The following is a 10,650-nucleotide window of genomic DNA, read 5'->3' as shown; positions in this document are numbered from 1 at the left end:
GACAATACCGAAGTTCCCTCAGGACCAGCACTCACCTCTCCCTAAGTGTCTGCAGATCAGTGCTTGGGCCAGCATCATCTGCCCGCATCGCAGCATACATCCCCAGCCAGCGTCCGACGAAGGACCCGTGCCTCCTGTTAGGAAAGTTCAGCACAATCAGTGCAGGCTTTCAACTGGGTGCAGCACCACAGAGGACATTTCAGACTGCTAGAAAACAGATAGGGCTGCTGAAGCCTCCATGAACTGTCCTACAGATAAAAGGCACACAGCAAGACTTTGGTTCCATGCTGTTGGTCTAATTCTAATCTCTGCATTGCACAAATAAACAAAATTCATTTATTCCTTGTGGAGCTGACTTACTCTTTTCATTCTTCAAGCAGCATTCACAAACCATTTACTGCATGCTATACAACATGATCACCTGTTTACATACAGACATAAATAAACACTGATTTTAATAATCTTCATGTTTGCATAAACAGTTAAAATGATGCTCAAAATGCGCTGATACTCTAGAAATATTTTCCCAGCCTACGATGCCATCACTTATCTTGCTATTTAATTTAGAACAATGCAGCAAATCTGCAGTATACTCACCAATAGGCGAAAACTTTCTTCTATACGTAAACCACGTTAAACCACAGTAAACCACACATAAACACACCTTGGCTTATTGTCTGACTTTGGCTTATGGTGCGTCTGTTGCTGTGTCCAGCACAGTGCAGCCCCTAAATTGCTACCAAAACCTTGCCACAAACCTCAATCCCCCTGTTAAAAGAGACCCTCTTGTTTGTTGCCCTTCTTTCGACACTCTCTAACAGGTTTATGTCTTTTTCTTATACTGTGGAGCCCAAAACTGCACTCAGTACTCAGTACATGGAATACCAACAGAGACTGCCTGGCATTTTCTCTTCTCTGCAGAAGCTCTGTTGCTAACACTGTCCAGAAATCACCACTGTCACAGACAGTAGTAGCATTCCCTCCTCCCACAGTTTGTTCTTCCCCCCAAGACTTAGACACCACCCAGAAAAAGAAGAAGAATAATACTAATAAAATAAAATAAAATAAAATAAAATAAAATAAAATAAAATAAAATAAAATAAAATAAAATAAAATAAAATAAAATAAAATAAAATAAAATAAAATAAAATAAAATAAAATAGTCAAAAGCCATCAGGAAGGCAGTGGTGCAGACTGTGGAGAGCCTGGGTTCAAATCCTTCTTCTGTGAGGCTCTGAACCTATATCCCACCACAATCTCTCTGCTAATGTATGGCAGGGAAAGGAGGAAGAAAGAACATATCTCCTGCACTTTCCATTTATTGTTGACTGACAATTCTGTAGAGTTATAAAGCCTCAATCAGTGAGATACAGGGTTCTTCTCACACTGTCTCACTGTGCCCTAAGCGGAACAGCTCTCATTTAATAGATGCTTCACCACAAAATCATGAGTCATCTGCAGTTTTGAACTTTTCTGGGATCAAGTCCCTTCAGATGGTTGAGGAATCTGCTCCAGCACCTATGTAAACTGGTGCTCTACTAAGCTAGTGAGTGAACAAGAGAGAAATCCTCTGCTAGATGACTTGACAAATTGGGTCTGAAAATAGTGTTGAGGCAGAATAGTCCACGATTTTTGCCTTGGGTGCACAGAGGGATTGGGTGTTGTAGACTTCTTTTATTCTTCATTAAGATAAACATTTTCAAAAATGTGCTTGTTCAACCTTGCTCCCACTGTGTGCATGGGAGGGAGATAACTGAAAGTGGGGAGCGTTGCTTGGATCCTGCAAGTGGCTGAGGTCCAGTGGGGTTGGAGGCTTTCTTCCTCCTTTTGGAAATGCAAAGCAACCCTGCACCTCCCCTGCACTTGCAGAAGGATCGTGACAGCCCAAAGCACAGCGGCTTTGTAATTGCTGCATACACTTCGATCGGATTTACGTGGCAAGGGTTTGGTAGCAGGGGCCTGCAGGGATGGCGTCTGTGAGAACAGTCCAGACAACAGCCAGCTCCAGATAGCTCCAAAAGGGCCCCGGCGCTTGCCAGAGCTGAGCCAATAAGCGATGTTGTTTGCACCTCTGGGAGAGCAGATGTAAGCAGGGGGAAATACTGCTGCACAACAGAAGCTGGAAGAGCAAGGAGTGAGAAGCAGCCCTGCAGCCCCCAAGGTGAGTGCAGCAGGAGGCAGGAGGTGCTCCAGGCTCACAGCAGCAGTTCCCCTGCGGGCTGTGCAGGGAGAGGCCCCTGGTGGAGCAGGCTGTCCCCCTGCACCCATGGGTCCCCCATGGAGCAGATCTCCACGCTGCTGCCCCCCTGTGGGTGGAGGAGCCCCCGGTGGAGCAGGTGGCTGTGGCCTGGAGGAGGCTGCGGCCTGTGGAGAGCCCCCGCAGGAGCAGGCCCCGGGCCGCAGCTGCAGCCATGGAGAGGAGCCCCCGCAGGAGCAGGGGGGCTGGGGGGAGCTGCCGCCCAGCCGTGGGGGACCCGTGCTGGAGCAGTTTGCTCCTGGGGGATGGATGGATGGATGGAGCCCGTGGGACGGAGCCGTGTGGGAGCAGTGCTTGAGGAGCTGCTGCCTGTGGGCAGCCCGTGTGGGATCAGCTGGGGAAGGGCGGCATCCCATGGGAGGGACCCCACGGGGAGCAGGGGCAGGGAGGGACCCTGAGGGTCACTCTGCTGAGTCTGCTTTGCCCGTCACGATACTTGTTGAGCCATCGCCCTGTCCTTATCTCAGCCCTGGAGCCCTTTGCATCGTATTTTCTCCCCCTTTCCCTTTGAGGAGGGGGAGTGAGAGAGCGGCCGTGGTGGAACTCGGCTGCCCACCTGCTTTGAACCACCGCAGTTGCAAAGTCCTGGGAAAGATTTCTTTCAAGAAATTAAACAAGGTGTTTAAGAAAGAAATGCAGAGTTTCCTTTTGAAGGCTTCCTGGAGAATTGGGCTTCTTTCCTATTCCCAGCTCAGAGGAAGGGAATTGTTGATTTCACCTTCTTTTTTCTGACATGGAAATCAAAGGTGAACTGCTCTACAAGGACGGGCAACGTCTCAGAATCAAGCTCTTTTGCTCTGTAGTCCTTTCTCAAGGAAAAGATTGATCACACACCTTCCACAGATGTAGGGGAGCAGGGAATAATTTGGGAACTACTCTAATTCAAGTCAGTTTGGGCATAGTGGTACTTCCCTAGCTGTTTCTGAGACAGACGCATTAGCAACAGAGAGTGTTGTGCCGTCACTGGGAGGCGCCTGCGGTGATGACTTCAGAAACAGAACTGAATTGTGTCACCACAGCACTTTGGCAACAGCTGCCTCTGTGCACGTTTAGCTGGGAGGCACAGAGAAGGGTGCTGGATGCGATGAAACCACGTGAGGATTTGTGGATCTCCCCTTGAGGTGCACAGAGAGGGACCATGCCCTTCTGTAAGTGTTTTGATGCTTGGCTGAGGAAAAAGATGTGGTTTTGTTGTGAATGCTTCATTGTAGTATTCTGTAGTTTGTGTCAAGTCCTTACAGAAGCCTCAAGGTTGGTACTTTGCTCAATGATGGAGCTGCACAGAGTGAGAACAGACCCAATGTACGGGTGAGGGCCTCTGCACGTTCTCTTCTTCCTACAGACGATCAACAAATAAGGGGAGACAGAGAAGAGTGTGCTGTGGTCCTCCCATAGACCGCAAGTACTAAAGCATAAACAAGAGGCTTAAGAGTCCCCCTGTCATGTTAAAATTCAGGCAGCAATGGACTTCCTCACACGGGCTGGCCTGTCGACTAGTGTCTCAGGCTGTGGCGTATGAAGATGCACTCCATCTGCTTTCAGGGTAGCAATGGCAGTGGGCAAGCTTCCTGACCTTAACATTTGTCATTTCATTTCTCACCTGAGTTTTGGTGGTTCTCCACGATTCATTCTTGGTCTAGAAAAAAAAAAAAAAAAAGTGAATTTGGATCAAAATAAAAGGATAAAAGGATTTCCTTTCCATTAATTACATGTTCTTACCTTTGTAACAGATTTGGTTATTGACTTAGAAGGCAAATATCTGGCCAGACTGCAAGACTTGTGCTCGCAGCGTGGGACAGCTCTCGTAAAGGTGATTCAGGGCAGTTTCTGGAAAACAAGACATCAGATCTCCCAAACAGCTTTCTTTGTGCTAATGTAGGAAGGGTGAGTAAGTGTAAAGGTAAGAGCCCAGATACCGTAAGAAGCAGAAAGTGTGAAGGAAACTTCCTTCTGGCTGATACAGCTCCATATCTAGTTGTCAAGTATGAAGAGAGCAGTGCTAAGTTTCTTGGGGAGAGGAAAACAAAGAGGCTGGGAGAGTGTACAAAGAAAAAAATGGGATTCCCTATTTCAGGAAATCCTAGGAACTGGAAATAGAGATTGGAAGAGTGCTTTAAGCCAAGACAGACATGTTTTAAAACTAAAACCTAGGAGTTGAATGAACCAAGAAATGAATCCCTTTTGATTATGCAGTTGTGTCCAGTGTTATCTTGGGAAATATGGTTTCCACATAAAACGTATCTGGGGCTTGAAGTTCTCCTAAGGCCCTTCTCTGTGTATTCCCTACTGTTTGGTAAGCGCTGAGGTCACACTGCAGACAGCAGCACGTCCTCTCCCCACTACTTAGCTGTCTGTTCTCACAACACGTCTAGGAACAGAATGGCTTGGACACAACTGCGCCTAGGACCGAGTTCATTCAAGCTGCTGGACGAGGTAAAAGCTCTGGACAAGCGAAGGGGAGGGAGGGATGGGTGGACATACAATATGATCGCTTTAATCTCATTTCTCTAAGAATCCTGGCTGAGAAAACAAAACAAAACAGAATCAAAAAGAACAGAACAGAACAGAACAGAACAAATGAAGCAAGCAGCTAGCTTGCTGGAGACATTGTCTGGGAAGCAGTGAAAACACTTGCAAACAAAAACACGTCAAAGGACTAACTCTTTGAGCTTAATTCTAATCCAACAGCATAACCTCAAAGTCCTGTTTCTGTTCGTAACAGGCTGGTCCAGTAACATGTCCCATTGGATGACTTTGCAGCATAGATGTCAGGAATGCAGCTTGGGATCCCCTCCTTCTACTCAGAGTTCACTTTGAAGGGATGAGCAAGTAATTCTTCCTGGGTTGACGGAAATCTAAAGTCTGTTTTCTAACACTCTTGCAGACGCTTCTCTGTCCATCGGCCTGTCCTGCCAACTCTGGTGTGAGTGTGAAGTTGTGGCAAGAGGGATTTCCCATTCCTATTTGACCTGATGGACACCAGCTTTCCTCGGAAATGGCTGATGTTGCTGAGGAGGCAGCAGTATCAAAGCCCTTGCTGATGAAGGTACAACCAGCTGGGGAGGCTTTGGCATTTCTGCACAACGCTGCTCCCTGACTGTCACTCCAGACTCAGATTCGGAAAGAAGCAAAGCAAGCTAGAGGAAAACTGGATGTCCTGGTAATTTTCTTTTTCTTTTATTTCTTCATTCTTCACTTGTAAGAAAATCTAAATCTTAACCCTTTGTTTGAAAACACGGCTTTACGGAAATGCTTATGGGTGTGCTCCTTCACCTTGTGTGGAACCTGCTTCACCTCGCTTCAGCTATAGGACACCTATGCTCCAATTTATGTTTCCCATGATAAAGCGGTGTTCTTTCGGTGTTCTTTTCTGTGATGCTTGCAGGCGAGGTTGAAAAGAGTTGTCAGTAGGATTCTTCGTTTCCTTTGCAGTATCCAAAGCTCCGTATTACCGTGGATCTTCTCCTCTGATCTGGAAAGCTTCATAGGCCAAAAGAGAATTGAGATGAAGAAGGAAATAGAGAATGCTGACCAATATTGCCAAGTACCACCCGTAAGTTTTGTGAAAGAATCCGGTGCATTTCTGTAGTGGTAGAAAGTTCATAAAATCATCGTCGTGCACTTGAAGGCAAGCAATGCTGTAAAAATGAAGAATGCAAGGCCCTGCTTAAGGACAATCTTCAGGCTGCTTCTAGATCAACAGCTTATTTGCTTCTTCCACAACCTCATCTCCGCTTGCTTAGAAGTTGTGAAGGTCGGAAGCACACTCCGTCTTTTTCATCCCCTCTGTGTATCTTTTCCCTGACAGCAACTTCTGTCTTGGCTCTTCCCATCCAGCCAGAGCAGTTGCTTTGCCTCCGCAACCTGCAGGCTGACCTCTCGTGTGTACCTGTGCTGGACTGAGGGTAATGCTTGTAACGCACACAGATGCTGCATTCACTGTGACTTTTAGAAAAGAGAGCAAGAAGCTAACCTGCACAGCAGACTCTTAGGTTTCTGTATCTCTCTCTCTCTCTCTCTCTCTCTCTCTCTCTCTCTCTATCTGCATATATATTTCAGTACTTATTTACTTCTTTAAAGATACCTTAAATAGAATAGATACTTTAAGAAAGCTTACTTGTTCTTCCCCTTTCCTTGTTTTTAACGTTTGCTTTTCTAACCAATCCTTAATGTTACAACATGGGATTGATGCAGTACTCAGTCCTTAGAAGTTCTCAAAGCACATCAGTGATTTCTCTATTTCTCAACCTTTCCATCTTCATTGAGATCTCTCATCTGAATTTAGGTACGAGGTGAAGAAGAACACTGCAAGCAGCTGAAGCCGTATCAGACACATGCTTCTGCTAGGAAGTCATTCCGAGTGATTCCACGGTGTACTTTAGATAGGTTTGCTCTGGTCCTCTGGACTCAGCATCCCCAAGGGATATTTCAAAGCTCTCGGAAGGACCCGTCATTATCTCTGACACTGCAGCCTCCAGTAGGAAGGGGTAGATATTCCTTGCCCTTGTGCGAAGGAACTACTCAGTTAGCTGTTTCTAACCCAAATCTCGTTGTTGTCTTCTATTGACAGACACCACCCGGCTAGCCAAGCTAAACCACGGAAAATGGAAGGAGTGGGACATCTTGCAAAGCCTGCTGCTGCTTCTAAGCAGAAGTGCGCTGTAGGTGGGGACACAGCAAGAGGAAACGTCCAGGCCACGGTGGAACTGCAAGGCACCTGTCTGAGCCACACAACGAAGTCAGCGATTCCCAGTTGGAGACTGTTGCTCGACCAGTGACACAGCAGCTGGAGCGCTTCTGGTTGCTGCTGATGGGTTCCCGTGAATCAGCCAGGGACAGGAGCTATGAGAACGACTGAAGCGATTTGAAGTTACCCGAAAGAAAGAAGAGAGGAGAGAAGAAGACAAGAGGGGAGGGAAGGGGAGGGAATAAAAGGAAGGGAGGGGAGGGGAGGGCAGGGGGAGGGTAGGATAGGATAGGATAGGATAGGATAGGATAGGATAGGGTAGGGTAGGGTAGGGTAGTGTAGCATAGCGTAGTGTAGCGTGTTAGAGGGGAGGGGAGCATAGGAGAGTATAGGGTAGTGTAGGGGATCGGAGTTTAGGGGAGTGTAGGGTAGGATACGGGAGGGGAGTGTAGGAGAGTGTAGGGGAGGGGGGCATAGGGTAATGTAGGGTAGTGTAGCGAACGGGAGTTTAGGGTAGGATAGGGGAGGGGATTGTAGGAGTGTGTAGGGTAGTATAGGGGAGGGGAGTGTAGCAGAGTATAGGGACAGGGAGAATAGGGGAGGGGGTGTAGGGGAGGGGAGGAGACGGGAGGGGAGGGGAGGGGATGGGGGGGAGGGGAGGGGAGGCAAAAGTGGGGAGAGGAGGCAAAAGAGGGGAGGGGAGGGGAAGGGAGGGGAGGGGAGGGGAGGGGAGGGGAGGGGAGGGGAGGGGAGGGGAGGGGAGGGGAGGGGAGTGCTACCATAAATAAAATTGCCAAATACATGACATTTTGGATCTGGAGCCAAATCTTTGTGTACATGTCCTCTCCGTAGCCCCACGTGCTGACCACCCACCCGAATCTATCATACTGTTGGTCAGAAAGAACAGGGAGCATAGGGGAGGGCAGGGGAGTGGAGGGAAGGGAAAAGAGGGGATGGGAGGGGTGGGGAGCGCTACCATCAATAAAATTGCCAAATACGATGAAGGAGCAGCAGAGCCTGCAACCTCCAGTCCCCAACATCCTCCAACCACCCCCCACTGCTCCGTGGGAAATAGATAGAAGAATCAAGACTGAGGTTTAGCCTGGGATGGAGGTAGTGTGGCGAGGTGGTTTTCTGTTTGGTTGGTTGGTTGGTTGGTTGGTTGGTTGGTTGGTTGGTTGGTTTTAAAGTTTTTAAATTCTCACTGTCCTACTTTGTGATCAGTTGGCAATAAATTCAATTACTCTTCCCCAAGCCAAGTCTGTTTTGTCCATGAAGCCATCTTCCAGTCCTGAAATAAGAAAGGAAACAGACCTGCAAGCAACTGTTACACAAGTGCAGGAAGAGTGACAAAGGAGGGTTTTGAGGCATGAAGTTCCTGCAAGGATGCTCTGCTCTTTCCTCACTTCAGTATGAAAAGCACGGCACTAGTGGGTGGTCTGTGGTGGTGGTTGTTTTTTTGTTGTTTGTTTGTTTGTTTGTTGTTTTGTCAGCTCCACCCCACAGTATTTTGCTTGTTCTACTTGTTTTGGTGTGCCCCCATTCCCTCCCTCAAGGTAAAACATCCCTAGGGGCCATAACTTGCTGTTAGCAAACAAGATCTTGCAAAAGAGTGAAGTTAACATGGCACCACCTGCACTGGTGTATAAATAGTTCAAATATTTTCCCTCACTTTCCTGTAACTTTCCTGTAAATTGCTGGTCAGGAGATAACAAGTGGAGAAATTTAGGATAAGAGAGAGAAAGTTGTGTTTCCTATTGCCCTGGAGTTTCTGTTGGTCTGGCCACGGAAATGGAGTACTCAAAATCCTCAGGACACTCAGTTTATACCAGATTTATCCTAAAACTGCAGTATTTCTAGGCCCTTGGGATTCTTATCAATTAAAACATACTTTTTCACGCACAGAAGATGCAAAAAAGTGCGTCTACTGCAGTATGCAGACAGAGCCAGTCCTGTCTCTTGATTCCTTCTGCCTTCTGCCTGAAGAGCAGCAGACAATCGAGTTCTTGTCTTCAGTAGCTACGGCCTTAACCAACTGTGCAGTCTGTCCATTCATACACAGAGGAGGAAAAATAGCGTGGAATAACTCCTCTCCTTTGTGCTAACAGAGGAGGGTACAGCTTCCTCACTCCAACCCCACCGAGGCAAACCAGTCAGCAGTGCACGCCAGAGCCTCTGTCTCTTCCCCGTCTCATGATGTGCAGCTGGATCACTCTCCCTTCTATCCCCAGGATCGCTTTCAGCACAGTCACAGAAGGGTCAGACTCACAGCTTTAGGAGCCATCAGAAGAGGCTTTCACTCTTCTGCCACCACACCCCCTATACACATGCAATTTCACACATGCAAAGAGACACCATGGATTGGGGAGTTGCACAGAGAGGAGACCACACCCGTTTGCCTGCCTGCAGTTTGACACCAGTAGGGAGGTAATTCCCGTCAGGAGTTTCCATAGAGATGACAGAATATGGCCCTAGGGTCCTGCTGCTTCTTTCAGCCCTAATTCTTCAAATCCATAGGAACGGAAGAAACCTTCCCAGCCAAGTGCTGCATATCTTGAAGGTTGGAGAACCCACAGCCTTCTGCTTCATTTCATTTTAAAGATCAATCCCAATGTCACTCCCATAGAAGTAGTGGAAGCCATCTGGCTGGCTTGGCTTTCTCTCCAAAGAAGACCAAATGAGAGTTGGTCACGGGTGAGGATGAGCCCTGACAGTTCCTGCATTTTGGTTCTCCTGCAGCCCACAAAGCTCTCACTGCCTTGCCTGAATTTGAACCCCTTTGGAACCAAATCTACAGATTATCTCTGTAAATCCAAAACAGCACTTATTCACCATGTGAACAACAAATGCCTGGGATGGTTAACAGCACTTAGGTGCAAAAAAGAGCCCCCGCAGGAGCAGGCCCCGGGCCGCAGCTGCAGCCATGGAGAGGAGCCCACGGGGAGCAGGGGCAGAGAGGGACCTTGGAGGAGGGAACTGTATCCTCTTTTTTCATCGGTGCTGAGATTGAGGATCAGGATTTCGTGGTAGGAATTTGTTTAGATGAACCAATTTACCTCCATATGGGTTTTGTATGTTTCTTTCACCTTGTCTTGCAGGACCATCTTGGCTGGGTCTGCAGTGTTGTGCAAAAGTGAAGTTTTTCACAATAAAGAGCAGCTTTTTTTTCGGGGAAAAGGCTGAGGTGGCCTTCATCAGAGTCTTGTGACCTGAAAATGCAGAAAATGGGTGCATGGCTGGCTGGATGGGTGGGTGGGAGTTGGGAATTCAGCCTTGGGATCAGAACTGGGACGTTGTTGGGATAGGAAATGATCAGTGGGATGGGAAGTGATGATGGGGATAGGAACTCATTGGGATGGGATAAATGGGTTTTATTTTTATTGCATTAAATCCACTTTATTGACTGTGTTGTACAGTATGGCGTTGTTTTATTACTATAAAATTATGATGATTATTATTTAATCTTATTAATTAAACAATTTTTATACGTTATTATATTATAAATTATAAATATTAATATTTATTATATTGTTTTTATTCCTTTTCTACCCTATTAAACTCTCTTTATCCCAGTGCACTGGTTTGGACTTTAGTTTTCCTTCCGAGTCGTTGTGGATTCACTCCGGATGGGGGGACATTAGTGAACGCCTGTGTGCTTCAGATCCAAGGTCACCTTTGCCCTCAACTCAAGATACATGTTTGCATC

Source organism: Anas platyrhynchos, chromosome 20 (genome assembly GCF_047663525.1).
Source record: "Anas platyrhynchos isolate ZD024472 breed Pekin duck chromosome 20, IASCAAS_PekinDuck_T2T, whole genome shotgun sequence".
NCBI lineage: Eukaryota > Metazoa > Chordata > Aves > Anseriformes > Anatidae > Anas > Anas platyrhynchos.
Note: the sequence above shows the minus strand (reverse complement) of the source record.